The following is a 24,436-nucleotide window of genomic DNA, read 5'->3' on the forward strand; positions in this document are numbered from 1 at the left end:
CGTGAAATGAAGGGGGCGTGCTGTGTGTCCATCGCCTCGCCTCTCCTTACCTCTCTCAGTCGTTTCTCGTGCTTGTCGTTTTGATATAGGCCGATTTGAGAGCGTCAGCTCTCGCGTCAGCTGAGCAAAGTCGAGACAAGTCGAGACACACTAAGGGCTGGTATGCAGCGAGTAAGAGGGCGAAAAAACAATAGTTTAAGAGCGCGTGGCAAAAGTACTCATAGGCGAAATTAAAAGCCTGCTGCGGTGGCCGGGAATCGAACCCGGATCAACTGCTTGGAAGGCAACTATGCTGACCATTACACCACCACCGCACAAGCGAGCGCCCCGCCACCGCGCTGAGTCGGCTTCCCGCCTGTCGGCAGCGGCCGAAGGTGATCGTACCCGGCAGGCGCATTTCGAGGCAGGCTAGGGGAGCACATCCAGACGCATTCGGACAGCGTATCCGCGCACATTTCGCATCCTTTGGCAAGAGTCGGCGCCGGCGACGCAAGAGTACGCAGAGGACCGCGTTCTGGCGGCATCTTTAAGCAGCGCAGTGCAGGATTCAGCGTCTGCAGCATCTTCTCCACAGAATGCTACGGCGCTTGACGGCAGTCCCACTTTCCCTTGAGACACCTGCTCGGGAAGCAGCGTGAAGGTACCGCCGGCCCGAGCATCGGTGGTTCAGTGGTAGAATGCTCGCCTGCCACGCGGGCGGCCCGGGTTCGATTCCCGGCCGATGCATCATTTTGTTTTTTCTCCGGTAGGGGTGCTGCGTGTCTTTCGCACTCGAACTGCGTGAGCCATGAGAATGAACCGCGGGATTCCGTGTGGAAAGAACCAATCATGCAGCGCGGACGACTGCTCGTTTGGACTCCTGCGTGCTATTGTACATACTGGCGTCGGCCTAGCATCGCAAGTTGCCTGCCGCGCCGTGAATGCACGTGTAGCAACAGAAAAAATGAGCCAGGGAGTGCAGACTCTCTACCACTTGTATTCGGTACTTACCAAGATTCCAGAAAGTGTAACGATCGCCTGCCTCGGTAGCGCAGTAGGCAGCGCGTAAGTCTCATAATCTTAAGGTCGTGAGTTCGATCCTCACCCGGGGCATCTAATTCTCTGTGACTGATGGTGGTGCTGTTGCTAGGGCTCCAACTTATTTCTTGTTTGTTATCCACAACGTTTCAACGCTTCAGCGGGAAAATGTTTACATACAGCTTCCCTTTTCCTCTTCTCCCAGCAGAGCATGAAGCCAAAAGCATTGCTCTGCGACGTTTGAGGTGCGCGCCTTGCCAGTCAGTATGTGCAAAGATGCTCGCAAAGAGAGCGACAATGCGACAAGCGACCGTACGAACGGGCGAATGAAACGGCCGCATCCGGTGTGGTCTAGTGGCTAGGATACCTGGCTTTCACCCAGGAGGCCCGGGTTCGATTCCCGGTACCGGAACGGAATTTTTTCCACACGAATCGTGACAAGTTTGAGCTGTCCGAGCGGCCGTTTCCCGTCCTGCTCGCAATATAGCTACTGTTTCGTGACCGTCAGCAGAATATAGACTAGGGAAGCAGACACACGACGACCGTAGGAATGGTGTATGGCTTCATGCCAGCTGATTCCAGCGTAGGGCTGAGCAACTGCATCTGCCGAGGCCCGTTAGCTCAGTTGGTTAGAGCGTCGTGCTAATAACGCGAAGGTCGTGGGTTCGATCCCCCCACGGGCCACTACTCTTGTACTACTGCGAAAAGGCAGCGCCGATTTCAGCTGGCGAGTGTGATGACCAAATGATCATCACCCTGCGTGGAAGTTGACAGAGGATCCGAACCCGACTCGCGGGGAAGCACTACAGCATTCGCTCGGCAATGGCCATAATATCTTGAATACACTGGTTAGAGAAAATGAAAGAAAATGTCCGATTGCCGATGCGTAACAACTTTGGCCCTTGTCAGTACTTGGGCGGGTGAGCGCATGGGAACACAGGGCACTATTGGCAGTTTTACTTCCTATTTTTGTTTCTCCATTGTTTTCGGAGCTACAGCCCGATTCGGTCAGGGAGACGCCACCGTGAAATGAAGGGGGCGTGCTGTGTGTCCATCGCCTCGCCTCTCCTTACCTCTCTCAGTCGTTTCTCGTGCTTGTCGTTTTGATATAGGCCGATTTGAGAGCGTCAGCTCTCGCGTCAGCTGAGCAAAGTCGAGACAAGTCGAGACACACTAAGGGCTGGTATGCAGCGAGTAAGAGGGCGAAAAAACAATAGTTTAAGAGCGCGTGGCAAAAGTACTCATAGGCGAAATTAAAAGCCTGCTGCGGTGGCCGGGAATCGAACCCGGATCAACTGCTTGGAAGGCAACTATGCTGACCATTACACCACCACCGCACAAGCGAGCGCCCCGCCACCGCGCTGAGTCGGCTTCCCGCCTGTCGGCAGCGGCCGAAGGTGATCGTACCCGGCAGGCGCATTTCGAGGCAGGCTAGGGGAGCACATCCAGACGCATTCGGACAGCGTATCCGCGCACATTTCGCATCCTTTGGCAAGAGTCGGCGCCGGCGACGCAAGAGTACGCAGAGGACCGCGTTCTGGCGGCATCTTTAAGCAGCGCAGTGCAGGATTCAGCGTCTGCAGCATCTTCTCCACAGAATGCTACGGCGCTTGACGGCAGTCCCACTTTCCCTTGAGACACCTGCTCGGGAAGCAGCGTGAAGGTACCGCCGGCCCGAGCATCGGTGGTTCAGTGGTAGAATGCTCGCCTGCCACGCGGGCGGCCCGGGTTCGATTCCCGGCCGATGCATCATTTTGTTTTTTCTCCGGTAGGGGTGCTGCGTGTCTTTCGCACTCGAACTGCGTGAGCCATGAGAATGAACCGCGGGATTCCGTGTGGAAAGAACCAATCATGCAGCGCGGACGACTGCTCGTTTGGACTCCTGCGTGCTATTGTACATACTGGCGTCGGCCTAGCATCGCAAGTTGCCTGCCGCGCCGTGAATGCACGTGTAGCAACAGAAAAAATGAGCCAGGGAGTGCAGACTCTCTACCACTTGTATTCGGTACTTACCAAGATTCCAGAAAGTGTAACGATCGCCTGCCTCGGTAGCGCAGTAGGCAGCGCGTAAGTCTCATAATCTTAAGGTCGTGAGTTCGATCCTCACCCGGGGCATCTAATTCTCTGTGACTGATGGTGGTGCTGTTGCTAGGGCTCCAACTTATTTCTTGTTTGTTATCCACAACGTTTCAACGCTTCAGCGGGAAAATGTTTACATACAGCTTCCCTTTTCCTCTTCTCCCAGCAGAGCATGAAGCCAAAAGCATTGCTCTGCGACGTTTGAGGTGCGCGCCTTGCCAGTCAGTATGTGCAAAGATGCTCGCAAAGAGAGCGACAATGCGACAAGCGACCGTACGAACGGGCGAATGAAACGGCCGCATCCGGTGTGGTCTAGTGGCTAGGATACCTGGCTTTCACCCAGGAGGCCCGGGTTCGATTCCCGGTACCGGAACGGAATTTTTTCCACACGAATCGTGACAAGTTTGAGCTGTCCGAGCGGCCGTTTCCCGTCCTGCTCGCAATATAGCTACTGTTTCGTGACCGTCAGCAGAATATAGACTAGGGAAGCAGACACACGACGACCGTAGGAATGGTGTATGGCTTCATGCCAGCTGATTCCAGCGTAGGGCTGAGCAACTGCATCTGCCGAGGCCCGTTAGCTCAGTTGGTTAGAGCGTCGTGCTAATAACGCGAAGGTCGTGGGTTCGATCCCCCCACGGGCCACTACTCTTGTACTACTGCGAAAAGGCAGCGCCGATTTCAGCTGGCGAGTGTGATGACCAAATGATCATCACCCTGCGTGGAAGTTGACAGAGGATCCGAACCCGACTCGCGGGGAAGCACTACAGCATTCGCTCGGCAATGGCCATAATATCTTGAATACACTGGTTAGAGAAAATGAAAGAAAATGTCCGATTGCCGATGCGTAACAACTTTGGCCCTTGTCAGTACTTGGGCGGGTGAGCGCATGGGAACACAGGGCACTATTGGCAGTTTTACTTCCTATTTTTGTTTCTCCATTGTTTTCGGAGCTACAGCCCGATTCGGTCAGGGAGACGCCACCGTGAAATGAAGGGGGCGTGCTGTGTGTCCATCGCCTCGCCTCTCCTTACCTCTCTCAGTCGTTTCTCGTGCTTGTCGTTTTGATATAGGCCGATTTGAGAGCGTCAGCTCTCGCGTCAGCTGAGCAAAGTCGAGACAAGTCGAGACACACTAAGGGCTGGTATGCAGCGAGTAAGAGGGCGAAAAAACAATAGTTTAAGAGCGCGTGGCAAAAGTACTCATAGGCGAAATTAAAAGCCTGCTGCGGTGGCCGGGAATCGAACCCGGATCAACTGCTTGGAAGGCAACTATGCTGACCATTACACCACCACCGCACAAGCGAGCGCCCCGCCACCGCGCTGAGTCGGCTTCCCGCCTGTCGGCAGCGGCCGAAGGTGATCGTACCCGGCAGGCGCATTTCGAGGCAGGCTAGGGGAGCACATCCAGACGCATTCGGACAGCGTATCCGCGCACATTTCGCATCCTTTGGCAAGAGTCGGCGCCGGCGACGCAAGAGTACGCAGAGGACCGCGTTCTGGCGGCATCTTTAAGCAGCGCAGTGCAGGATTCAGCGTCTGCAGCATCTTCTCCACAGAATGCTACGGCGCTTGACGGCAGTCCCACTTTCCCTTGAGACACCTGCTCGGGAAGCAGCGTGAAGGTACCGCCGGCCCGAGCATCGGTGGTTCAGTGGTAGAATGCTCGCCTGCCACGCGGGCGGCCCGGGTTCGATTCCCGGCCGATGCATCATTTTGTTTTTTCTCCGGTAGGGGTGCTGCGTGTCTTTCGCACTCGAACTGCGTGAGCCATGAGAATGAACCGCGGGATTCCGTGTGGAAAGAACCAATCATGCAGCGCGGACGACTGCTCGTTTGGACTCCTGCGTGCTATTGTACATACTGGCGTCGGCCTAGCATCGCAAGTTGCCTGCCGCGCCGTGAATGCACGTGTAGCAACAGAAAAAATGAGCCAGGGAGTGCAGACTCTCTACCACTTGTATTCGGTACTTACCAAGATTCCAGAAAGTGTAACGATCGCCTGCCTCGGTAGCGCAGTAGGCAGCGCGTAAGTCTCATAATCTTAAGGTCGTGAGTTCGATCCTCACCCGGGGCATCTAATTCTCTGTGACTGATGGTGGTGCTGTTGCTAGGGCTCCAACTTATTTCTTGTTTGTTATCCACAACGTTTCAACGCTTCAGCGGGAAAATGTTTACATACAGCTTCCCTTTTCCTCTTCTCCCAGCAGAGCATGAAGCCAAAAGCATTGCTCTGCGACGTTTGAGGTGCGCGCCTTGCCAGTCAGTATGTGCAAAGATGCTCGCAAAGAGAGCGACAATGCGACAAGCGACCGTACGAACGGGCGAATGAAACGGCCGCATCCGGTGTGGTCTAGTGGCTAGGATACCTGGCTTTCACCCAGGAGGCCCGGGTTCGATTCCCGGTACCGGAACGGAATTTTTTCCACACGAATCGTGACAAGTTTGAGCTGTCCGAGCGGCCGTTTCCCGTCCTGCTCGCAATATAGCTACTGTTTCGTGACCGTCAGCAGAATATAGACTAGGGAAGCAGACACACGACGACCGTAGGAATGGTGTATGGCTTCATGCCAGCTGATTCCAGCGTAGGGCTGAGCAACTGCATCTGCCGAGGCCCGTTAGCTCAGTTGGTTAGAGCGTCGTGCTAATAACGCGAAGGTCGTGGGTTCGATCCCCCCACGGGCCACTACTCTTGTACTACTGCGAAAAGGCAGCGCCGATTTCAGCTGGCGAGTGTGATGACCAAATGATCATCACCCTGCGTGGAAGTTGACAGAGGATCCGAACCCGACTCGCGGGGAAGCACTACAGCATTCGCTCGGCAATGGCCATAATATCTTGAATACACTGGTTAGAGAAAATGAAAGAAAATGTCCGATTGCCGATGCGTAACAACTTTGGCCCTTGTCAGTACTTGGGCGGGTGAGCGCATGGGAACACAGGGCACTATTGGCAGTTTTACTTCCTATTTTTGTTTCTCCATTGTTTTCGGAGCTACAGCCCGATTCGGTCAGGGAGACGCCACCGTGAAATGAAGGGGGCGTGCTGTGTGTCCATCGCCTCGCCTCTCCTTACCTCTCTCAGTCGTTTCTCGTGCTTGTCGTTTTGATATAGGCCGATTTGAGAGCGTCAGCTCTCGCGTCAGCTGAGCAAAGTCGAGACAAGTCGAGACACACTAAGGGCTGGTATGCAGCGAGTAAGAGGGCGAAAAAACAATAGTTTAAGAGCGCGTGGCAAAAGTACTCATAGGCGAAATTAAAAGCCTGCTGCGGTGGCCGGGAATCGAACCCGGATCAACTGCTTGGAAGGCAACTATGCTGACCATTACACCACCACCGCACAAGCGAGCGCCCCGCCACCGCGCTGAGTCGGCTTCCCGCCTGTCGGCAGCGGCCGAAGGTGATCGTACCCGGCAGGCGCATTTCGAGGCAGGCTAGGGGAGCACATCCAGACGCATTCGGACAGCGTATCCGCGCACATTTCGCATCCTTTGGCAAGAGTCGGCGCCGGCGACGCAAGAGTACGCAGAGGACCGCGTTCTGGCGGCATCTTTAAGCAGCGCAGTGCAGGATTCAGCGTCTGCAGCATCTTCTCCACAGAATGCTACGGCGCTTGACGGCAGTCCCACTTTCCCTTGAGACACCTGCTCGGGAAGCAGCGTGAAGGTACCGCCGGCCCGAGCATCGGTGGTTCAGTGGTAGAATGCTCGCCTGCCACGCGGGCGGCCCGGGTTCGATTCCCGGCCGATGCATCATTTTGTTTTTTCTCCGGTAGGGGTGCTGCGTGTCTTTCGCACTCGAACTGCGTGAGCCATGAGAATGAACCGCGGGATTCCGTGTGGAAAGAACCAATCATGCAGCGCGGACGACTGCTCGTTTGGACTCCTGCGTGCTATTGTACATACTGGCGTCGGCCTAGCATCGCAAGTTGCCTGCCGCGCCGTGAATGCACGTGTAGCAACAGAAAAAATGAGCCAGGGAGTGCAGACTCTCTACCACTTGTATTCGGTACTTACCAAGATTCCAGAAAGTGTAACGATCGCCTGCCTCGGTAGCGCAGTAGGCAGCGCGTAAGTCTCATAATCTTAAGGTCGTGAGTTCGATCCTCACCCGGGGCATCTAATTTTCTGTGACTGATGGTGGTGCTGTTGCTAGGGCTCCAACTTATTTCTTGTTTGTTATCCACAACGTTTCAACGCTTCAGCGGGAAAATGTTTACATACAGCTTCCCTTTTCCTCTTCTCCCAGCAGAGCATGAAGCCAAAAGCATTGCTCTGCGACGTTTGAGGTGCGCGCCTTGCCAGTCAGTATGTGCAAAGATGCTCGCAAAGAGAGCGACAATGCGACAAGCGACCGTACGAACGGGCGAATGAAACGGCCGCATCCGGTGTGGTCTAGTGGCTAGGATACCTGGCTTTCACCCAGTAGGCCCGGGTTCGATTCCCGGTACCGGAACGGAATTTTTTCCACACGAATCGTGACAAGTTTGAGCTGTCCGAGCGGCCGTTTCCCGTCCTGCTCGCAATATAGCTACTGTTTCGTGACCGTCAGCAGAATATAGACTAGGGAAGCAGACACACGACGACCGTAGGAATGGTGTATGGCTTCATGCCAGCTGATTCCAGCGTAGGGCTGAGCAACTGCATCTGCCGAGGCCCGTTAGCTCAGTTGGTTAGAGCGTCGTGCTAATAACGCGAAGGTCGTGGGTTCGATCCCCCCACGGGCCACTACTCTTGTACTACTGCGAAAAGGCAGCGCCGATTTCAGCTGGCGAGTGTGATGACCAAATGATCATCACCCTGCGTGGAAGTTGACAGAGGATCCGAACCCGACTCGCGGGGAAGCACTACAGCATTCGCTCGGCAATGGCCATAATATCTTGAATACACTGGTTAGAGAAAATGAAAGAAAATGTCCGATTGCCGATGCGTAACAACTTTGGCCCTTGTCAGTACTTGGGCGGGTGAGCGCATGGGAACACAGGGCACTATTGGCAGTTTTACTTCCTATTTTTGTTTCTCCATTGTTTTCGGAGCTACAGCCCGATTCGGTCAGGGAGACGCCACCGTGAAATGAAGGGGGCGTGCTGTGTGTCCATCGCCTCGCCTCTCCTTACCTCTCTCAGTCGTTTCTCGTGCTTGTCGTTTTGATATAGGCCGATTTGAGAGCGTCAGCTCTCGCGTCAGCTGAGCAAAGTCGAGACAAGTCGAGACACACTAAGGGCTGGTATGCAGCGAGTAAGAGGGCGAAAAAACAATAGTTTAAGAGCGCGTGGCAAAAGTACTCATAGGCGAAATTAAAAGCCTGCTGCGGTGGCCGGGAATCGAACCCGGATCAACTGCTTGGAAGGCAACTATGCTGACCATTACACCACCACCGCACAAGCGAGCGCCCCGCCACCGCGCTGAGTCGGCTTCCCGCCTGTCGGCAGCGGCCGAAGGTGATCGTACCCGGCAGGCGCATTTCGAGGCAGGCTAGGGGAGCACATCCAGACGCATTCGGACAGCGTATCCGCGCACATTTCGCATCCTTTGGCAAGAGTCGGCGCCGGCGACGCAAGAGTACGCAGAGGACCGCGTTCTGGCGGCATCTTTAAGCAGCGCAGTGCAGGATTCAGCGTCTGCAGCATCTTCTCCACAGAATGCTACGGCGCTTGACGGCAGTCCCACTTTCCCTTGAGACACCTGCTCGGGAAGCAGCGTGAAGGTACCGCCGGCCCGAGCATCGGTGGTTCAGTGGTAGAATGCTCGCCTGCCACGCGGGCGGCCCGGGTTCGATTCCCGGCCGATGCATCATTTTGTTTTTTCTCCGGTAGGGGTGCTGCGTGTCTTTCGCACTCGAACTGCGTGAGCCATGAGAATGAACCGCGGGATTCCGTGTGGAAAGAACCAATCATGCAGCGCGGACGACTGCTCGTTTGGACTCCTGCGTGCTATTGTACATACTGGCGTCGGCCTAGCATCGCAAGTTGCCTGCCGCGCCGTGAATGCACGTGTAGCAACAGAAAAAATGAGCCAGGGAGTGCAGACTCTCTACCACTTGTATTCGGTACTTACCAAGATTCCAGAAAGTGTAACGATCGCCTGCCTCGGTAGCGCAGTAGGCAGCGCGTAAGTCTCATAATCTTAAGGTCGTGAGTTCGATCCTCACCCGGGGCATCTAATTCTCTGTGACTGATGGTGGTGCTGTTGCTAGGGCTCCAACTTATTTCTTGTTTGTTATCCACAACGTTTCAACGCTTCAGCGGGAAAATGTTTACATACAGCTTCCCTTTTCCTCTTCTCCCAGCAGAGCATGAAGCCAAAAGCATTGCTCTGCGACGTTTGAGGTGCGCGCCTTGCCAGTCAGTATGTGCAAAGATGCTCGCAAAGAGAGCGACAATGCGACAAGCGACCGTACGAACGGGCGAATGAAACGGCCGCATCCGGTGTGGTCTAGTGGCTAGGATACCTGGCTTTCACCCAGGAGGCCCGGGTTCGATTCCCGGTACCGGAACGGAATTTTTTCCACACGAATCGTGACAAGTTTGAGCTGTCCGAGCGGCCGTTTCCCGTCCTGCTCGCAATATAGCTACTGTTTCGTGACCGTCAGCAGAATATAGACTAGGGAAGCAGACACACGACGACCGTAGGAATGGTGTATGGCTTCATGCCAGCTGATTCCAGCGTAGGGCTGAGCAACTGCATCTGCCGAGGCCCGTTAGCTCAGTTGGTTAGAGCGTCGTGCTAATAACGCGAAGGTCGTGGGTTCGATCCCCCCACGGGCCACTACTCTTGTACTACTGCGAAAAGGCAGCGCCGATTTCAGCTGGCGAGTGTGATGACCAAATGATCATCACCCTGCGTGGAAGTTGACAGAGGATCCGAACCCGACTCGCGGGGAAGCACTACAGCATTCGCTCGGCAATGGCCATAATATCTTGAATACACTGGTTAGAGAAAATGAAAGAAAATGTCCGATTGCCGATGCGTAACAACTTTGGCCCTTGTCAGTACTTGGGCGGGTGAGCGCATGGGAACACAGGGCACTATTGGCAGTTTTACTTCCTATTTTTGTTTCTCCATTGTTTTCGGAGCTACAGCCCGATTCGGTCAGGGAGACGCCACCGTGAAATGAAGGGGGCGTGCTGTGTGTCCATCGCCTCGCCTCTCCTTACCTCTCTCAGTCGTTTCTCGTGCTTGTCGTTTTGATATAGGCCGATTTGAGAGCGTCAGCTCTCGCGTCAGCTGAGCAAAGTCGAGACAAGTCGAGACACACTAAGGGCTGGTATGCAGCGAGTAAGAGGGCGAAAAAACAATAGTTTAAGAGCGCGTGGCAAAAGTACTCATAGGCGAAATTAAAAGCCTGCTGCGGTGGCCGGGAATCGAACCCGGATCAACTGCTTGGAAGGCAACTATGCTGACCATTACACCACCACCGCACAAGCGAGCGCCCCGCCACCGCGCTGAGTCGGCTTCCCGCCTGTCGGCAGCGGCCGAAGGTGATCGTACCCGGCAGGCGCATTTCGAGGCAGGCTAGGGGAGCACATCCAGACGCATTCGGACAGCGTATCCGCGCACATTTCGCATCCTTTGGCAAGAGTCGGCGCCGGCGACGCAAGAGTACGCAGAGGACCGCGTTCTGGCGGCATCTTTAAGCAGCGCAGTGCAGGATTCAGCGTCTGCAGCATCTTCTCCACAGAATGCTACGGCGCTTGACGGCAGTCCCACTTTCCCTTGAGACACCTGCTCGGGAAGCAGCGTGAAGGTACCGCCGGCCCGAGCATCGGTGGTTCAGTGGTAGAATGCTCGCCTGCCACGCGGGCGGCCCGGGTTCGATTCCCGGCCGATGCATCATTTTGTTTTTTCTCCGGTAGGGGTGCTGCGTGTCTTTCGCACTCGAACTGCGTGAGCCATGAGAATGAACCGCGGGATTCCGTGTGGAAAGAACCAATCATGCAGCGCGGACGACTGCTCGTTTGGACTCCTGCGTGCTATTGTACATACTGGCGTCGGCCTAGCATCGCAAGTTGCCTGCCGCGCCGTGAATGCACGTGTAGCAACAGAAAAAATGAGCCAGGGAGTGCAGACTCTCTACCACTTGTATTCGGTACTTACCAAGATTCCAGAAAGTGTAACGATCGCCTGCCTCGGTAGCGCAGTAGGCAGCGCGTAAGTCTCATAATCTTAACGTCGTGAGTTCGATCCTCACCCGGGGCATCTAATTTTCTGTGACTGATGGTGGTGCTGTTGCTAGGGCTCCAACTTATTTCTTGTTTGTTATCCACAACGTTTCAACGCTTCAGCGGGAAAATGTTTACATACAGCTTCCCTTTTCCTCTTCTCCCAGCAGAGCATGAAGCCAAAAGCATTGCTCTGCGACGTTTGAGGTGCGCGCCTTGCCAGTCAGTATGTGCAAAGATGCTCGCAAAGAGAGCGACAATGCGACAAGCGACCGTACGAACGGGCGAATGAAACGGCCGCATCCGGTGTGGTCTAGTGGCTAGGATACCTGGCTTTCACCCAGTAGGCCCGGGTTCGATTCCCGGTACCGGAACGGAATTTTTTCCACACGAATCGTGACAAGTTTGAGCTGTCCGAGCGGCCGTTTCCCGTCCTGCTCGCAATATAGCTACTGTTTCGTGACCGTCAGCAGAATATAGACTAGGGAAGCAGACACACGACGACCGTAGGAATGGTGTATGGCTTCATGCCAGCTGATTCCAGCGTAGGGCTGAGCAACTGCATCTGCCGAGGCCCGTTAGCTCAGTTGGTTAGAGCGTCGTGCTAATAACGCGAAGGTCGTGGGTTCGATCCCCCCACGGGCCACTACTCTTGTACTACTGCGAAAAGGCAGCGCCGATTTCAGCTGGCGAGTGTGATGACCAAATGATCATCACCCTGCGTGGAAGTTGACAGAGGATCCGAACCCGACTCGCGGGGAAGCACTACAGCATTCGCTCGGCAATGGCCATAATATCTTGAATACACTGGTTAGAGAAAATGAAAGAAAATGTCCGATTGCCGATGCGTAACAACTTTGGCCCTTGTCAGTACTTGGGCGGGTGAGCGCATGGGAACACAGGGCACTATTGGCAGTTTTACTTCCTATTTTTGTTTCTCCATTGTTTTCGGAGCTACAGCCCGATTCGGTCAGGGAGACGCCACCGTGAAATGAAGGGGGCGTGCTGTGTGTCCATCGCCTCGCCTCTCCTTACCTCTCTCAGTCGTTTCTCGTGCTTGTCGTTTTGATATAGGCCGATTTGAGAGCGTCAGCTCTCGCGTCAGCTGAGCAAAGTCGAGACAAGTCGAGACACACTAAGGGCTGGTATGCAGCGAGTAAGAGGGCGAAAAAACAATAGTTTAAGAGCGCGTGGCAAAAGTACTCATAGGCGAAATTAAAAGCCTGCTGCGGTGGCCGGGAATCGAACCCGGATCAACTGCTTGGAAGGCAACTATGCTGACCATTACACCACCACCGCACAAGCGAGCGCCCCGCCACCGCGCTGAGTCGGCTTCCCGCCTGTCGGCAGCGGCCGAAGGTGATCGTACCCGGCAGGCGCATTTCGAGGCAGGCTAGGGGAGCACATCCAGACGCATTCGGACAGCGTATCCGCGCACATTTCGCATCCTTTGGCAAGAGTCGGCGCCGGCGACGCAAGAGTACGCAGAGGACCGCGTTCTGGCGGCATCTTTAAGCAGCGCAGTGCAGGATTCAGCGTCTGCAGCATCTTCTCCACAGAATGCTACGGCGCTTGACGGCAGTCCCACTTTCCCTTGAGACACCCGCTCGGGAAGCAGCGTGAAGGTACCGCCGGCCCGAGCATCGGTGGTTCAGTGGTAGAATGCTCGCCTGCCACGCGGGCGGCCCGGGTTCGATTCCCGGCCGATGCATCATTTTGTTTTTTCTCCGGTAGGGGTGCTGCGTGTCTTTCGCACTCGAACTGCGTGAGCCATGAGAATGAACCGCGGGATTCCGTGTGGAAAGAACCAATCATGCAGCGCGGACGACTGCTCGTTTGGACTCCTGCGTGCTATTGTACATACTGGCGTCGGCCTAGCATCGCAAGTTGCCTGCCGCGCCGTGAATGCACGTGTAGCAACAGAAAAAATGAGCCAGGGAGTGCAGACTCTCTACCACTTGTATTCGGTACTTACCAAGATTCCAGAAAGTGTAACGATCGCCTGCCTCGGTAGCGCAGTAGGCAGCGCGTAAGTCTCATAATCTTAAGGTCGTGAGTTCGATCCTCACCCGGGGCATCTAATTTTCTGTGACTGATGGTGGTGCTGTTGCTAGGGCTCCAACTTATTTCTTGTTTGTTATCCACAACGTTTCAACGCTTCAGCGGGAAAATGTTTACATACAGCTTCCCTTTTCCTCTTCTCCCAGCAGAGCATGAAGCCAAAAGCATTGCTCTGCGACGTTTGAGGTGCGCGCCTTGCCAGTCAGTATGTGCAAAGATGCTCGCAAAGAGAGCGACAATGCGACAAGCGACCGTACGAACGGGCGAATGAAACGGCCGCATCCGGTGTGGTCTAGTGGCTAGGATACCTGGCTTTCACCCAGGAGGCCCGGGTTCGATTCCCGGTACCGGAACGGAATTTTTTCCACACGAATCGTGACAAGTTTGAGCTGTCCGAGCGGCCGTTTCCCGTCCTGCTCGCAATATAGCTACTGTTTCGTGACCGTCAGCAGAATATAGACTAGGGAAGCAGACACACGACGACCGTAGGAATGGTGTATGGCTTCATGCCAGCTGATTCCAGCGTAGGGCTGAGCAACTGCATCTGCCGAGGCCCGTTAGCTCAGTTGGTTAGAGCGTCGTGCTAATAACGCGAAGGTCGTGGGTTCGATCCCCCCACGGGCCACTACTCTTGTACTACTGCGAAAAGGCAGCGCCGATTTCAGCTGGCGAGTGTGATGACCAAATGATCATCACCCTGCGTGGAAGTTGACAGAGGATCCGAACCCGACTCGCGGGGAAGCACTACAGCATTCGCTCGGCAATGGCCATAATATCTTGAATACACTGGTTAGAGAAAATGAAAGAAAATGTCCGATTGCCGATGCGTAACAACTTTGGCCCTTGTCAGTACTTGGGCGGGTGAGCGCATGGGAACACAGGGCACTATTGGCAGTTTTACTTCCTATTTTTGTTTCTCCATTGTTTTCGGAGCTACAGCCCGATTCGGTCAGGGAGACGCCACCGTGAAATGAAGGGGGCGTGCTGTGTGTCCATCGCCTCGCCTCTCCTTACCTCTCTCAGTCGTTTCTCGTGCTTGTCGTTTTGATATAGGCCGATTTGAGAGCGTCAGCTCTCGCGTCAGCTGAGCAAAGTCGAGACAAGTCGAGACACACTAAGGGCTGGTATGCAGCGAGTAAGAGGGCGAAAAAACAATAGTTTAAGAGCGCGTGGCAAAAGTACTCATAGGCGAAATTAAAAGCCTGCTGCGGTGGCCGGGAATCGAACCCGGATCAACTGCTTGGAAGGCAACTATGCTGACCATTACACCACCACCGCACAAGCGAGCGCCCCGCCACCGCGCTGAGTCGGCTTCCCGCCTGTCGGCAGCGGCCGAAGGTGATCGTACCCGGCAGGCGCATTTCGAGGCAGGCTAGGGGAGCACATCCAGACGCATTCGGACAGCGTATCCGCGCACATTTCGCATCCTTTGGCAAGAGTCGGCGCCGGCGACGCAAGAGTACGCAGAGGACCGCGTTCTGGCGGCATCTTTAAGCAGCGCAGTGCAGGATTCAGCGTCTGCAGCATCTTCTCCACAGAATGCTACGGCGCTTGACGGCAGTCCCACTTTCCCTTGAGACACCTGCTCGGGAAGCAGCGTGAAGGTACCGCCGGCCCGAGCATCGGTGGTTCAGTGGTAGAATGCTCGCCTGCCACGCGGGCGGCCCGGGTTCGATTCCCGGCCGATGCATCATTTTGTTTTTTCTCCGGTAGGGGTGCTGCGTGTCTTTCGCACTCGAACTGCGTGAGCCATGAGAATGAACCGCGGGATTCCGTGTGGAAAGAACCAATCATGCAGCGCGGACGACTGCTCGTTTGGACTCCTGCGTGCTATTGTACATACTGGCGTCGGCCTAGCATCGCAAGTTGCCTGCCGCGCCGTGAATGCACGTGTAGCAACAGAAAAAATGAGCCAGGGAGTGCAGACTCTCTACCACTTGTATTCGGTACTTACCAAGATTCCAGAAAGTGTAACGATCGCCTGCCTCGGTAGCGCAGTAGGCAGCGCGTAAGTCTCATAATCTTAAGGTCGTGAGTTCGATCCTCACCCGGGGCATCTAATTCTCTGTGACTGATGGTGGTGCTGTTGCTAGGGCTCCAACTTATTTCTTGTTTGTTATCCACAACGTTTCAACGCTTCAGCGGGAAAATGTTTACATACAGCTTCCCTTTTCCTCTTCTCCCAGCAGAGCATGAAGCCAAAAGCATTGCTCTGCGACGTTTGAGGTGCGCGCCTTGCCAGTCAGTATGTGCAAAGATGCTCGCAAAGAGAGCGACAATGCGACAAGCGACCGTACGAACGGGCGAATGAAACGGCCGCATCCGGTGTGGTCTAGTGGCTAGGATACCTGGCTTTCACCCAGGAGGCCCGGGTTCGATTCCCGGTACCGGAACGGAATTTTTTCCACACGAATCGTGACAAGTTTGAGCTGTCCGAGCGGCCGTTTCCCGTCCTGCTCGCAATATAGCTACTGTTTCGTGACCGTCAGCAGAATATAGACTAGGGAAGCAGACACACGACGACCGTAGGAATGGTGTATGGCTTCATGCCAGCTGATTCCAGCGTAGGGCTGAGCAACTGCATCTGCCGAGGCCCGTTAGCTCAGTTGGTTAGAGCGTCGTGCTAATAACGCGAAGGTCGTGGGTTCGATCCCCCCACGGGCCACTACTCTTGTACTACTGCGAAAAGGCAGCGCCGATTTCAGCTGGCGAGTGTGATGACCAAATGATCATCACCCTGCGTGGAAGTTGACAGAGGATCCGAACCCGACTCGCGGGGAAGCACTACAGCATTCGCTCGGCAATGGCCATAATATCTTGAATACACTGGTTAGAGAAAATGAAAGAAAATGTCCGATTGCCGATGCGTAACAACTTTGGCCCTTGTCAGTACTTGGGCGGGTGAGCGCATGGGAACACAGGGCACTATTGGCAGTTTTACTTCCTATTTTTGTTTCTCCATTGTTTTCGGAGCTACAGCCCGATTCGGTCAGGGAGACGCCACCGTGAAATGAAGGGGGCGTGCTGTGTGTCCATCGCCTCGCCTCTCCTTACCTCTCTCAGTCGTTTCTCGTGCTTGTCGTTTTGATATAGGCCGATTTGAGAGCGTCAGCTCTCGCGTCAGCTGAGCAAAGTCGAGACAAGTCGAGACACACTAAGGGCTGGTATGCAGCGAGTAAGAGGGCGAAAAAACAATAGTTTAAGAGCGCGTGGCAAAAGTACTCATAGGCGAAATTAAAAGCCTGCTGCGGTGGCCGGGAATCGAACCCGGATCAACTGCTTGGAAGGCAACTATGCTGACCATTACACCACCACCGCACAAGCGAGCGCCCCGCCACCGCGCTGAGTCGGCTTCCCGCCTGTCGGCAGCGGCCGAAGGTGATCGTACCCGGCAGGCGCATTTCGAGGCAGGCTAGGGGAGCACATCCAGACGCATTCGGACAGCGTATCCGCGCACATTTCGCATCCTTTGGCAAGAGTCGGCGCCGGCGACGCAAGAGTACGCAGAGGACCGCGTTCTGGCGGCATCTTTAAGCAGCGCAGTGCAGGATTCAGCGTCTGCAGCATCTTCTCCACAGAATGCTACGGCGCTTGACGGCAGTCCCACTTTCCCTTGAGACACCTGCTCGGGAAGCAGCGTGAAGGTACCGCCGGCCCGAGCATCGGTGGTTCAGTGGTAGAATGCTCGCCTGCCACGCGGGCGGCCCGGGTTCGATTCCCGGCCGATGCATCATTTTGTTTTTTCTCCGGTAGGGGTGCTGCGTGTCTTTCGCACTCGAACTGCGTGAGCCATGAGAATGAACCGCGGGATTCCGTGTGGAAAGAACCAATCATGCAGCGCGGACGACTGCTCGTTTGGACTCCTGCGTGCTATTGTACATACTGGCGTCGGCCTAGCATCGCAAGTTGCCTGCCGCGCCGTGAATGCACGTGTAGCAACAGAAAAAATGAGCCAGGGAGTGCAGACTCTCTACCACTTGTATTCGGTACTTACCAAGATTCCAGAAAGTGTAACGATCGCCTGCCTCGGTAGCGCAGTAGGCAGCGCGTAAGTCTCATAATCTTAAGGTCGTGAGTTCGATCCTCACCCGGGGCATCTAATTCTCTGTGACTGATGGTGGTGCTGTTGCTAGGGCTCCAACTTATTTCTTGTTTGTTATCCACAACGTTTCAACGCTTCAGCGGGAAAATGTTTACATACAGCTTCCCTTTTCCTCTTCTCCCAGCAGAGCATGAAGCCAAAAGCATTGCTCTGCGACGTTTGAGGTGCGCGCCTTGCCAGTCAGTATGTGCAAAGATGCTCGCAAAGAGAGCGACAATGCGACAAGCGACCGTACGAACGGGCGAATGAAACGGCCGCATCCGGTGTGGTCTAGTGGCTAGGATACCTGGCTTTCACCCAGGAGGCCCGGGTTCGATTCCCGGTACCGGAACGGAATTTTTTCCACACGAATCGTGACAAGTTTGAGCTGTCCGAGCGGCCGTTTCCCGTCCTGCTCGCAATATAGCTACTGTTTCGTGACCGTCAGCAGAATATAGACTAGGGAAGCAGACACACGACGACCGTAGGAATGGTGTATGGCTTCATGCCAGCTGATTCCAGCGTAGGGCTGAGCAACTGCATCTGCCGAGGCCCGTTAGCTCAGTTGGTTAGAGCGTCGTGCTAATAACGCGAAGGTCGTGGGTTCGATCCCCCCACGGGCCACTACTCTTGTACTACTGCGAAAAGGCAGCGCCGATTTCAGCTGGCGAGTGTGATGACCAAATGATCATCACCCTGCGTGGAAGTTGACAGAGGATCCGAACCCGACTCGCGGGGAAGCACTACAGCATTCGCTCGGCAATGGCCATAATATCTTGAATACACTGGTTAGAGAAAATGAAAGAAAATGTCCGATTGCCGATGCGTAACAACTTTGGCCCTTGTCAGTACTTGGGCGGGTGAGCGCATGGGAACACAGGGCACTATTGGCAGTTTTACTTCCTATTTTTGTTTCTCCATTGTTTTCGGAGCTACAGCCCGATTCGGTCAGGGAGACGCCACCGTGAAATGAAGGGGGCGTGCTGTGTGTCCATCGCCTCGCCTCTCCTTACCTCTCTCAGTCGTTTCTCGTGCTTGTCGTTTTGATATAGGCCGATTTGAGAGCGTCAGCTCTCGCGTCAGCTGAGCAAAGTCGAGACAAGTCGAGACACACTAAGGGCTGGTATGCAGCGAGTAAGAGGGCGAAAAAACAATAGTTTAAGAGCGCGTGGCAAAAGTACTCATAGGCGAAATTAAAAGCCTGCTGCGGTGGCCGGGAATCGAACCCGGATCAACTGCTTGGAAGGCAACTATGCTGACCATTACACCACCACCGCACAAGCGAGCGCCCCGCCACCGCGCTGAGTCGGCTTCCCGCCTGTCGGCAGCGGCCGAAGGTGATCGTACCCGGCAGGCGCATTTCGAGGCAGGCTAGGGGAGCACATCCAGACGCATTCGGACAGCGTATCCGCGCACATTTCGCATCCTTTGGCAAGAGTCGGCGCCGGCGACGCAAGAGTACGCAGAGGACCGCGTTCTGGCGGCATCTTTAAGCAGCGCAGTGCAGGATTCAGCGTCTGCAGCATCTTCTCCACAGAATGCTACGGCGCTTGACGGCAGTCCCACTTTCCCTTGAGACACCTGCTCGGGAAGCAGCGTGAAGGTACCGCCGGCCCGAGCATCGGTGGTTCAGTGGTAGAATGCTCGCCTGCCACGCGGGCGGCCCGGGTTCGATTCCCGGCCGATGCATCATTTTGTTTTTTCTCCGGTAGGGGTGCTGCGTGTCTTTCGCACTCGAACTGCGTGAGCCATGAGAATGAACCGCGGGATTCCGTGTGGAAAGAACCAATCATGCAGCGCGGACGACTGCTCGTTTGGACTCCTGCGTGCTATTGTACATACTGGCGTCGGCCTAGCATCGCAAGTTGCCTGCCGCGCCGTGAATGCACGTGTAGCAACAGAAAAAATGAGCCAGGGAGTGCAGACTCTCTACCACTTGTATTCGGTACTTACCAAGATTCCAGAAAGTGTAACGATCGCCTGCCTCGGTAGCGCAGTAGGCAGCGCGTAAGTCTCATAATCTTAAGGTCGTGAGTTCGATCCTCACCCGGGGCATCTAATTTTCTGTGACTGATGGTGGTGCTGTTGCTAGGGCTCCAACTTATTTCTTGTTTGTTATCCACAACGTTTCAACGCTTCAGCGGGAAAATGTTTACATACAGCTTCCCTTTTCCTCTTCTCCCAGCAGAGCATGAAGCCAAAAGCATTGCTCTGCGACGTTTGAGGTGCGCGCCTTGCCAGTCAGTATGTGCAAAGATGCTCGCAAAGAGAGCGACAATGCGACAAGCGACCGTACGAACGGGCGAATGAAACGGCCGCATCCGGTGTGGTCTAGTGGCTAGGATACCTGGCTTTCACCCAGGAGGCCCGGGTTCGATTCCCGGTACCGGAACGGAATTTTTTCCACACGAATCGTGACAAGTTTGAGCTGTCCGAGCGGCCGTTTCCCGTCCTGCTCGCAATATAGCTACTGTTTCGTGACCGTCAGCAGAATATAGACTAGGGAAGCAGACACACGACGACCGTAGGAATGGTGTATGGCTTCATGCCAGCTGATTCCAGCGTAGGGCTGAGCAACTGCATCTGCCGAGGCCCGTTAGCTCAGTTGGTTAGAGCGTCGTGCTAATAACGCGAAGGTCGTGGGTTCGATCCCCCCACGGGCCACTACTCTTGTACTACTGCGAAAAGGCAGCGCCGATTTCAGCTGGCGAGTGTGATGACCAAATGATCATCACCCTGCGTGGAAGTTGACAGAGGATCCGAACCCGACTCGCGGGGAAGCACTACAGCATTCGCTCGGCAATGGCCATAATATCTTGAATACACTGGTTAGAGAAAATGAAAGAAAATGTCCGATTGCCGATGCGTAACAACTTTGGCCCTTGTCAGTACTTGGGCGGGTGAGCGCATGGGAACACAGGGCACTATTGGCAGTTTTACTTCCTATTTTTGTTTCTCCATTGTTTTCGGAGCTACAGCCCGATTCGGTCAGGGAGACGCCACCGTGAAATGAAGGGGGCGTGCTGTGTGTCCATCGCCTCGCCTCTCCTTACCTCTCTCAGTCGTTTCTCGTGCTTGTCGTTTTGATATAGGCCGATTTGAGAGCGTCAGCTCTCGCGTCAGCTGAGCAAAGTCGAGACAAGTCGAGACACACTAAGGGCTGGTATGCAGCGAGTAAGAGGGCGAAAAAACAATAGTTTAAGAGCGCGTGGCAAAAGTACTCATAGGCGAAATTAAAAGCCTGCTGCGGTGGCCGGGAATCGAACCCGGATCAACTGCTTGGAAGGCAACTATGCTGACCATTACACCACCACCGCACAAGCGAGCGCCCCGCCACCGCGCTGAGTCGGCTTCCCGCCTGTCGGCAGCGGCCGAAGGTGATCGTACCCGGCAGGCGCATTTCGAGGCAGGCTAGGGGAGCACATCCAGACGCATTCGGACAGCGTATCCGCGCACATTTCGCATCCTTTGGCAAGAGTCGGCGCCGGCGACGCAAGAGTACGCAGAGGACCGCGTTCTGGCGGCATCTTTAAGCAGCGCAGTGCAGGATTCAGCGTCTGCAGCATCTTCTCCACAGAATGCTACGGCGCTTGACGGCAGTCCCACTTTCCCTTGAGACACCTGCTCGGGAAGCAGCGTGAAGGTACCGCCGGCCCGAGCATCGGTGGTTCAGTGGTAGAATGCTCGCCTGCCACGCGGGCGGCCCGGGTTCGATTCCCGGCCGATGCATCATTTTGTTTTTTCTCCGGTAGGGGTGCTGCGTGTCTTTCGCACTCGAACTGCGTGAGCCATGAGAATGAACCGCGGGATTCCGTGTGGAAAGAACCAATCATGCAGCGCGGACGACTGCTCGTTTGGACTCCTGCGTGCTATTGTACATACTGGCGTCGGCCTAGCATCGCAAGTTGCCTGCCGCGCCGTGAATGCACGTGTAGCAACAGAAAAAATGAGCCAGGGAGTGCAGACTCTCTACCACTTGTATTCGGTACTTACCAAGATTCCAGAAAGTGTAACGATCGCCTGCCTCGGTAGCGCAGTAGGCAGCGCGTAAGTCTCATAATCTTAAGGTCGTGAGTTCGATCCTCACCCGGGGCATCTAATTCTCTGTGACTGATGGTGGTGCTGTTGCTAGGGCTCCAACTTATTTCTTGTTTGTTATCCACAACGTTTCAACGCTTCAGCGGGAAAATGTTTACATACAGCTTCCCTTTTCCTCTTCTCCCAGCAGAGCATGAAGCCAAAAGCATTGCTCTGCGACGTTTGAGGTGCGCGCCTTGCCAGTCAGTATGTGCAAAGATGCTCGCAAAGAGAGCGACAATGCGACAAGCGACCGTACGAACGGGCGAATGAAACGGCCGCATCCGGTGTGGTCTAGTGGCTAGGATACCTGGCTTTCACCCAGGAGGCCCGGGTTCGATTCCCGGTACCGGAACGGAATTTTTTCCACACGAATCGTGACAAGTTTGAGCTGTCCGAGCGGCCGTTTCCCGTCCTGCTCGCAATATAGCTACTGTTTCGTGACCGTCAGCAGAATATAGACTAGGGAAGCAGACACACGACGACCGTAGGAATGGTGTATGGCTTCATGCCAGCTGATTCCAGCGTAGGGCTGAGCAACTGCATCTGCCGAGGCCCGTTAGCTCAGTTGGTTAGAGCGTCGTGCTAATAACGCGAAGGTCGTGGGTTCGATCCCCCCACGGGCCACTACTCTTGTACTACTGCGAAAAGGCAGCGCCGATTTCAGCTGGCGAGTGTGATGACCAAATGATCATCACCCTGCGTGGAAGTTGACAGAGGATCCGAACCCGACTCGCGGGGAAGCACTACAGCATTCGCTCGGCAATGGCCATAATATCTTGAATACACTGGTTAGAGAAAATGAAAGAAAATGTCCGATTGCCGATGCGTAACAACTTTGGCCCTTGTCAGTACTTGGGCGGGTGAGCGCATGGGAACACAGGGCACTATTGGCAGTTTTACTTCCTATTTTTGTTTCTCCATTGTTTTCGGAGCTACAGCCCGATTCGGTCAGGGAGACGCCACCGTGAAATGAAGGGGGCGTGCTGTGTGTCCATCGCCTCGCCTCTCCTTACCTCTCTCAGTCGTTTCTCGTGCTTGTCGTTTTGATATAGGCCGATTTGAGAGCGTCAGCTCTCGCGTCAGCTGAGCAAAGTCGAGACAAGTCGAGACACACTAAGGGCTGGTATGCAGCGAGTAAGAGGGCGAAAAAACAATAGTTTAAGAGCGCGTGGCAAAAGTACTCATAGGCGAAATTAAAAGCCTGCTGCGGTGGCCGGGAATCGAACCCGGATCAACTGCTTGGAAGGCAACTATGCTGACCATTACACCACCACCGCACAAGCGAGCGCCCCGCCACCGCGCTGAGTCGGCTTCCCGCCTGTCGGCAGCGGCCGAAGGTGATCGTACCCGGCAGGCGCATTTCGAGGCAGGCTAGGGGAGCACATCCAGACGCATTCGGACAGCGTATCCGCGCACATTTCGCATCCTTTGGCAAGAGTCGGCGCCGGCGACGCAAGAGTACGCAGAGGACCGCGTTCTGGCGGCATCTTTAAGCAGCGCAGTGCAGGATTCAGCGTCTGCAGCATCTTCTCCACAGAATGCTACGGCGCTTGACGGCAGTCCCACTTTCCCTTGAGACACCTGCTCGGGAAGCAGCGTGAAGGTACCGCCGGCCCGAGCATCGGTGGTTCAGTGGTAGAATGCTCGCCTGCCACGCGGGCGGCCCGGGTTCGATTCCCGGCCGATGCATCATTTTGTTTTTTCTCCGGTAGGGGTGCTGCGTGTCTTTCGCACTCGAACTGCGTGAGCCATGAGAATGAACCGCGGGATTCCGTGTGGAAAGAACCAATCATGCAGCGCGGACGACTGCTCGTTTGGACTCCTGCGTGCTATTGTACATACTGGCGTCGGCCTAGCATCGCAAGTTGCCTGCCGCGCCGTGAATGCACGTGTAGCAACAGAAAAAATGAGCCAGGGAGTGCAGACTCTCTACCACTTGTATTCGGTACTTACCAAGATTCCAGAAAGTGTAACGATCGCCTGCCTCGGTAGCGCAGTAGGCAGCGCGTAAGTCTCATAATCTTAAGGTCGTGAGTTCGATCCTCACCCGGGGCATCTAATTCTCTGTGACTGATGGTGGTGCTGTTGCTAGGGCTCCAACTTATTTCTTGTTTGTTATCCACAACGTTTCAACGCTTCAGCGGGAAAATGTTTACATACAGCTTCCCTTTTCCTCTTCTCCCAGCAGAGCATGAAGCCAAAAGCATTGCTCTGCGACGTTTGAGGTGCGCGCCTTGCCAGTCAGTATGTGCAAAGATGCTCGCAAAGAGAGCGACAATGCGACAAGCGACCGTACGAACGGGCGAATGAAACGGCCGCATCCGGTGTGGTCTAGTGGCTAGGATACCTGGCTTTCACCCAGGAGGCCCGGGTTCGATTCCCGGTACCGGAACGGAATTTTTTCCACACGAATCGTGACAAGTTTGAGCTGTCCGAGCGGCCGTTTCCCGTCCTGCTCGCAATATAGCTACTGTTTCGTGACCGTCAGCAGAATATAGACTAGGGAAGCAGACACACGACGACCGTAGGAATGGTGTATGGCTTCATGCCAGCTGATTCCAGCGTAGGGCTGAGCAACTGCATCTGCCGAGGCCCGTTAGCTCAGTTGGTTAGAGCGTCGTGCTAATAACGCGAAGGTCGTGGGTTCGATCCCCCCACGGGCCACTACTCTTGTACTACTGCGAAAAGGCAGCGCCGATTTCAGCTGGCGAGTGTGATGACCAAATGATCATCACCCTGCGTGGAAGTTGACAGAGGATCCGAACCCGACTCGCGGGGAAGCACTACAGCATTCGCTCGGCAATGGCCATAATATCTTGAATACACTGGTTAGAGAAAATGAAAGAAAATGTCCGATTGCCGATGCGTAACAACTTTGGCCCTTGTCAGTACTTGGGCGGGTGAGCGCATGGGAACACAGGGCACTATTGGCAGTTTTACTTCCTATTTTTGTTTCTCC

General features: G+C 54.9%; 60 non-coding genes across 60 annotated transcripts; 48 read left to right on the plus strand and 12 right to left on the minus strand.

Annotated features, from left to right (window-relative positions):
• Positions 1-242: 242 nt before the first annotated feature.
• Positions 243-314, minus strand: Trnag-ucc. The gene has a single exon. It is a non-coding gene; the product is annotated as a tRNA-Gly (tRNA).
• A 341-nt stretch (positions 315-655) lies between these two features.
• Trnag-gcc lies at positions 656-726 on the plus strand. Its single transcript has one exon. It is a non-coding gene; the product is annotated as a tRNA-Gly (tRNA).
• Positions 727-1,019: 293 nt separating this feature from the next.
• On the plus strand, positions 1,020-1,092 carry Trnam-cau. The gene has a single exon. It is a non-coding gene; the product is annotated as a tRNA-Met (tRNA).
• A 265-nt stretch (positions 1,093-1,357) lies between these two features.
• Positions 1,358-1,429, plus strand: Trnae-uuc. Its single transcript has one exon. It is a non-coding gene; the product is annotated as a tRNA-Glu (tRNA).
• Positions 1,430-1,627: 198 nt separating this feature from the next.
• Positions 1,628-1,701, plus strand: Trnai-aau. The gene has a single exon. It is a non-coding gene; the product is annotated as a tRNA-Ile (tRNA).
• A 581-nt stretch (positions 1,702-2,282) lies between these two features.
• On the minus strand, positions 2,283-2,354 carry Trnag-ucc. Its single transcript has one exon. It is a non-coding gene; the product is annotated as a tRNA-Gly (tRNA).
• A 341-nt stretch (positions 2,355-2,695) lies between these two features.
• On the plus strand, positions 2,696-2,766 carry Trnag-gcc. The gene has a single exon. It is a non-coding gene; the product is annotated as a tRNA-Gly (tRNA).
• Positions 2,767-3,059: 293 nt separating this feature from the next.
• Trnam-cau lies at positions 3,060-3,132 on the plus strand. Its single transcript has one exon. It is a non-coding gene; the product is annotated as a tRNA-Met (tRNA).
• A 265-nt stretch (positions 3,133-3,397) lies between these two features.
• On the plus strand, positions 3,398-3,469 carry Trnae-uuc. The gene has a single exon. It is a non-coding gene; the product is annotated as a tRNA-Glu (tRNA).
• Positions 3,470-3,667: 198 nt separating this feature from the next.
• Positions 3,668-3,741, plus strand: Trnai-aau. The gene has a single exon. It is a non-coding gene; the product is annotated as a tRNA-Ile (tRNA).
• Positions 3,742-4,322: 581 nt separating this feature from the next.
• Positions 4,323-4,394, minus strand: Trnag-ucc. The gene has a single exon. It is a non-coding gene; the product is annotated as a tRNA-Gly (tRNA).
• A 341-nt stretch (positions 4,395-4,735) lies between these two features.
• On the plus strand, positions 4,736-4,806 carry Trnag-gcc. The gene has a single exon. It is a non-coding gene; the product is annotated as a tRNA-Gly (tRNA).
• A 293-nt stretch (positions 4,807-5,099) lies between these two features.
• On the plus strand, positions 5,100-5,172 carry Trnam-cau. Its single transcript has one exon. It is a non-coding gene; the product is annotated as a tRNA-Met (tRNA).
• A 265-nt stretch (positions 5,173-5,437) lies between these two features.
• Positions 5,438-5,509, plus strand: Trnae-uuc. The gene has a single exon. It is a non-coding gene; the product is annotated as a tRNA-Glu (tRNA).
• Positions 5,510-5,707: 198 nt separating this feature from the next.
• On the plus strand, positions 5,708-5,781 carry Trnai-aau. The gene has a single exon. It is a non-coding gene; the product is annotated as a tRNA-Ile (tRNA).
• A 581-nt stretch (positions 5,782-6,362) lies between these two features.
• Positions 6,363-6,434, minus strand: Trnag-ucc. Its single transcript has one exon. It is a non-coding gene; the product is annotated as a tRNA-Gly (tRNA).
• A 341-nt stretch (positions 6,435-6,775) lies between these two features.
• On the plus strand, positions 6,776-6,846 carry Trnag-gcc. The gene has a single exon. It is a non-coding gene; the product is annotated as a tRNA-Gly (tRNA).
• A 293-nt stretch (positions 6,847-7,139) lies between these two features.
• Trnam-cau lies at positions 7,140-7,212 on the plus strand. Its single transcript has one exon. It is a non-coding gene; the product is annotated as a tRNA-Met (tRNA).
• Positions 7,213-7,477: 265 nt separating this feature from the next.
• Positions 7,478-7,549, plus strand: Trnae-uuc. The gene has a single exon. It is a non-coding gene; the product is annotated as a tRNA-Glu (tRNA).
• Positions 7,550-7,747: 198 nt separating this feature from the next.
• Positions 7,748-7,821, plus strand: Trnai-aau. Its single transcript has one exon. It is a non-coding gene; the product is annotated as a tRNA-Ile (tRNA).
• Positions 7,822-8,402: 581 nt separating this feature from the next.
• Positions 8,403-8,474, minus strand: Trnag-ucc. Its single transcript has one exon. It is a non-coding gene; the product is annotated as a tRNA-Gly (tRNA).
• A 341-nt stretch (positions 8,475-8,815) lies between these two features.
• On the plus strand, positions 8,816-8,886 carry Trnag-gcc. Its single transcript has one exon. It is a non-coding gene; the product is annotated as a tRNA-Gly (tRNA).
• Positions 8,887-9,179: 293 nt separating this feature from the next.
• Trnam-cau lies at positions 9,180-9,252 on the plus strand. The gene has a single exon. It is a non-coding gene; the product is annotated as a tRNA-Met (tRNA).
• Positions 9,253-9,517: 265 nt separating this feature from the next.
• Trnae-uuc lies at positions 9,518-9,589 on the plus strand. The gene has a single exon. It is a non-coding gene; the product is annotated as a tRNA-Glu (tRNA).
• Positions 9,590-9,787: 198 nt separating this feature from the next.
• Positions 9,788-9,861, plus strand: Trnai-aau. Its single transcript has one exon. It is a non-coding gene; the product is annotated as a tRNA-Ile (tRNA).
• A 581-nt stretch (positions 9,862-10,442) lies between these two features.
• Trnag-ucc lies at positions 10,443-10,514 on the minus strand. The gene has a single exon. It is a non-coding gene; the product is annotated as a tRNA-Gly (tRNA).
• A 341-nt stretch (positions 10,515-10,855) lies between these two features.
• Trnag-gcc lies at positions 10,856-10,926 on the plus strand. Its single transcript has one exon. It is a non-coding gene; the product is annotated as a tRNA-Gly (tRNA).
• Positions 10,927-11,219: 293 nt separating this feature from the next.
• On the plus strand, positions 11,220-11,292 carry Trnam-cau. Its single transcript has one exon. It is a non-coding gene; the product is annotated as a tRNA-Met (tRNA).
• A 265-nt stretch (positions 11,293-11,557) lies between these two features.
• Positions 11,558-11,629, plus strand: Trnae-uuc. The gene has a single exon. It is a non-coding gene; the product is annotated as a tRNA-Glu (tRNA).
• Positions 11,630-11,827: 198 nt separating this feature from the next.
• Trnai-aau lies at positions 11,828-11,901 on the plus strand. The gene has a single exon. It is a non-coding gene; the product is annotated as a tRNA-Ile (tRNA).
• Positions 11,902-12,482: 581 nt separating this feature from the next.
• Positions 12,483-12,554, minus strand: Trnag-ucc. The gene has a single exon. It is a non-coding gene; the product is annotated as a tRNA-Gly (tRNA).
• A 341-nt stretch (positions 12,555-12,895) lies between these two features.
• Positions 12,896-12,966, plus strand: Trnag-gcc. Its single transcript has one exon. It is a non-coding gene; the product is annotated as a tRNA-Gly (tRNA).
• A 293-nt stretch (positions 12,967-13,259) lies between these two features.
• On the plus strand, positions 13,260-13,332 carry Trnam-cau. Its single transcript has one exon. It is a non-coding gene; the product is annotated as a tRNA-Met (tRNA).
• A 265-nt stretch (positions 13,333-13,597) lies between these two features.
• Positions 13,598-13,669, plus strand: Trnae-uuc. The gene has a single exon. It is a non-coding gene; the product is annotated as a tRNA-Glu (tRNA).
• Positions 13,670-13,867: 198 nt separating this feature from the next.
• Positions 13,868-13,941, plus strand: Trnai-aau. The gene has a single exon. It is a non-coding gene; the product is annotated as a tRNA-Ile (tRNA).
• Positions 13,942-14,522: 581 nt separating this feature from the next.
• Positions 14,523-14,594, minus strand: Trnag-ucc. Its single transcript has one exon. It is a non-coding gene; the product is annotated as a tRNA-Gly (tRNA).
• Positions 14,595-14,935: 341 nt separating this feature from the next.
• Trnag-gcc lies at positions 14,936-15,006 on the plus strand. The gene has a single exon. It is a non-coding gene; the product is annotated as a tRNA-Gly (tRNA).
• Positions 15,007-15,299: 293 nt separating this feature from the next.
• On the plus strand, positions 15,300-15,372 carry Trnam-cau. The gene has a single exon. It is a non-coding gene; the product is annotated as a tRNA-Met (tRNA).
• Positions 15,373-15,637: 265 nt separating this feature from the next.
• Trnae-uuc lies at positions 15,638-15,709 on the plus strand. The gene has a single exon. It is a non-coding gene; the product is annotated as a tRNA-Glu (tRNA).
• Positions 15,710-15,907: 198 nt separating this feature from the next.
• On the plus strand, positions 15,908-15,981 carry Trnai-aau. The gene has a single exon. It is a non-coding gene; the product is annotated as a tRNA-Ile (tRNA).
• A 581-nt stretch (positions 15,982-16,562) lies between these two features.
• Positions 16,563-16,634, minus strand: Trnag-ucc. The gene has a single exon. It is a non-coding gene; the product is annotated as a tRNA-Gly (tRNA).
• A 341-nt stretch (positions 16,635-16,975) lies between these two features.
• Positions 16,976-17,046, plus strand: Trnag-gcc. The gene has a single exon. It is a non-coding gene; the product is annotated as a tRNA-Gly (tRNA).
• A 293-nt stretch (positions 17,047-17,339) lies between these two features.
• Positions 17,340-17,412, plus strand: Trnam-cau. Its single transcript has one exon. It is a non-coding gene; the product is annotated as a tRNA-Met (tRNA).
• A 265-nt stretch (positions 17,413-17,677) lies between these two features.
• Positions 17,678-17,749, plus strand: Trnae-uuc. The gene has a single exon. It is a non-coding gene; the product is annotated as a tRNA-Glu (tRNA).
• Positions 17,750-17,947: 198 nt separating this feature from the next.
• Trnai-aau lies at positions 17,948-18,021 on the plus strand. The gene has a single exon. It is a non-coding gene; the product is annotated as a tRNA-Ile (tRNA).
• A 581-nt stretch (positions 18,022-18,602) lies between these two features.
• Trnag-ucc lies at positions 18,603-18,674 on the minus strand. Its single transcript has one exon. It is a non-coding gene; the product is annotated as a tRNA-Gly (tRNA).
• A 341-nt stretch (positions 18,675-19,015) lies between these two features.
• On the plus strand, positions 19,016-19,086 carry Trnag-gcc. The gene has a single exon. It is a non-coding gene; the product is annotated as a tRNA-Gly (tRNA).
• Positions 19,087-19,379: 293 nt separating this feature from the next.
• Trnam-cau lies at positions 19,380-19,452 on the plus strand. The gene has a single exon. It is a non-coding gene; the product is annotated as a tRNA-Met (tRNA).
• A 265-nt stretch (positions 19,453-19,717) lies between these two features.
• Trnae-uuc lies at positions 19,718-19,789 on the plus strand. The gene has a single exon. It is a non-coding gene; the product is annotated as a tRNA-Glu (tRNA).
• Positions 19,790-19,987: 198 nt separating this feature from the next.
• Trnai-aau lies at positions 19,988-20,061 on the plus strand. Its single transcript has one exon. It is a non-coding gene; the product is annotated as a tRNA-Ile (tRNA).
• Positions 20,062-20,642: 581 nt separating this feature from the next.
• Trnag-ucc lies at positions 20,643-20,714 on the minus strand. Its single transcript has one exon. It is a non-coding gene; the product is annotated as a tRNA-Gly (tRNA).
• Positions 20,715-21,055: 341 nt separating this feature from the next.
• On the plus strand, positions 21,056-21,126 carry Trnag-gcc. Its single transcript has one exon. It is a non-coding gene; the product is annotated as a tRNA-Gly (tRNA).
• A 293-nt stretch (positions 21,127-21,419) lies between these two features.
• On the plus strand, positions 21,420-21,492 carry Trnam-cau. Its single transcript has one exon. It is a non-coding gene; the product is annotated as a tRNA-Met (tRNA).
• A 265-nt stretch (positions 21,493-21,757) lies between these two features.
• Trnae-uuc lies at positions 21,758-21,829 on the plus strand. Its single transcript has one exon. It is a non-coding gene; the product is annotated as a tRNA-Glu (tRNA).
• A 198-nt stretch (positions 21,830-22,027) lies between these two features.
• Positions 22,028-22,101, plus strand: Trnai-aau. Its single transcript has one exon. It is a non-coding gene; the product is annotated as a tRNA-Ile (tRNA).
• Positions 22,102-22,682: 581 nt separating this feature from the next.
• On the minus strand, positions 22,683-22,754 carry Trnag-ucc. The gene has a single exon. It is a non-coding gene; the product is annotated as a tRNA-Gly (tRNA).
• A 341-nt stretch (positions 22,755-23,095) lies between these two features.
• Trnag-gcc lies at positions 23,096-23,166 on the plus strand. The gene has a single exon. It is a non-coding gene; the product is annotated as a tRNA-Gly (tRNA).
• Positions 23,167-23,459: 293 nt separating this feature from the next.
• Positions 23,460-23,532, plus strand: Trnam-cau. The gene has a single exon. It is a non-coding gene; the product is annotated as a tRNA-Met (tRNA).
• Positions 23,533-23,797: 265 nt separating this feature from the next.
• Trnae-uuc lies at positions 23,798-23,869 on the plus strand. The gene has a single exon. It is a non-coding gene; the product is annotated as a tRNA-Glu (tRNA).
• Positions 23,870-24,067: 198 nt separating this feature from the next.
• Positions 24,068-24,141, plus strand: Trnai-aau. The gene has a single exon. It is a non-coding gene; the product is annotated as a tRNA-Ile (tRNA).
• Positions 24,142-24,436: the final 295 nt, after the last annotated feature.

The sequence above is a fragment of the Schistocerca americana genome, unplaced genomic scaffold (assembly GCF_021461395.2).
Source record: "Schistocerca americana isolate TAMUIC-IGC-003095 unplaced genomic scaffold, iqSchAmer2.1 HiC_scaffold_180, whole genome shotgun sequence".
NCBI lineage: Eukaryota > Metazoa > Arthropoda > Insecta > Orthoptera > Acrididae > Schistocerca > Schistocerca americana.